The 1,156-nt window shown below is 43.3% G+C and overlaps 1 protein-coding gene across 1 annotated transcript in view; it reads left to right on the forward strand.

The window, feature by feature from the left end:
• Positions 1-1,156, forward strand: part of LOC119593155 (troponin C-like) — a 15,025-nt gene that overhangs the window by 11,312 nt on the left and 2,557 nt on the right. The gene's annotated exons all lie outside the window — the stretch shown is intronic.

Here is a 1,156-nt window from a genome sequence, read left to right on the forward strand (position 1 = left end):
AGACAGCGCACTGAACGAGTTGCTGAATCTGGGGCGTTTACGTTTTCTATGAATGAATTTTGCCGAGTCCCCCCTCCCAGGCAGCCTCTCCATTTGGCGGTCGTTGCCGATATGTTCCTGCAGGTCGTGGGAGATTTTTGTGCGATCATGAACCCTCCTCATCCACTCAGACCGCGGTCAGTGCAGGCTCTGATGGCCCTTCATTTCGCGACGAATCGGGATTTGTAGGATGGGTGGAGGATGTATATATATATTTTTACAGCATGTTTATAAGGAGTCGAGTACACTTATTCCCTTGAAGGTTGGAGTCTGTCCTCACCTGTCACTTCTCGAAGAAATCTCTTCGCTGTATTTAGACCGCCAAACCTCGAACTCAGTACTCTTCAAACTACTCAATATCCTTACGAATCTACTCATCACCCTTATAAAACTACGCAATATCCTTAAAAGAACTACGCAGTAACTTTAAAAACTACTTAACATCCTTGGAAAATTACTCCGCATCCTTAAAAACTACTTAAAGGTACTCATTACACTTACGGAATCTCTTAATGCACTTAAAAACTACTCAATACTCCTAAAGATTACTCAACACCCTTAAAAACTACTCGACACCTTTTAAAAACTACTCAATACCCTTCCGAAACCCACTCAACACCCTTAGCGTCCATTCGGCATCAATTCCCTCTCCTCCGTGTTTGCTTACGGGCGCCTCCCTTTCATCGCTAAGAAGCTCTCCCGCGCCGTGTCCACAGCCGCCGGAGGAATCTCATGAAAGCCAAATAGTCTTGGATTCTGTGTGAGGACGTCGGCGAAGTCTCTTACTGCGGCGAGATTGATCTGACGTCGATTTCCTACGAGGCTGCAGCGTCCTCGTTCGCCTTTTTGTGTAGCTTCACCGGGAGATCTTGCCGCGTTTCCTTTATTTTACTGAGGAGTTTTTTTTTTATACTTATGAACATATATACTTTAATAATCATTAAGCCATGGGGGGGCGGGTCGCGCGTAGATCGTGTGAGTGAATATTTTGAATTCTTTTATGCTTTCAAAATGATTCCATTCGATAAAAAATATGTATTCTCGATTTTAGGTAATATGTGGCAGAAATATCCTAAAAACATCCAAATTATATTTTAAAGCAATCGGATCCCTTTAG

Source organism: Penaeus monodon, chromosome 31 (assembly GCF_015228065.2).
Source record: "Penaeus monodon isolate SGIC_2016 chromosome 31, NSTDA_Pmon_1, whole genome shotgun sequence".
Taxonomy (NCBI): domain Eukaryota; kingdom Metazoa; phylum Arthropoda; class Malacostraca; order Decapoda; family Penaeidae; genus Penaeus; species Penaeus monodon.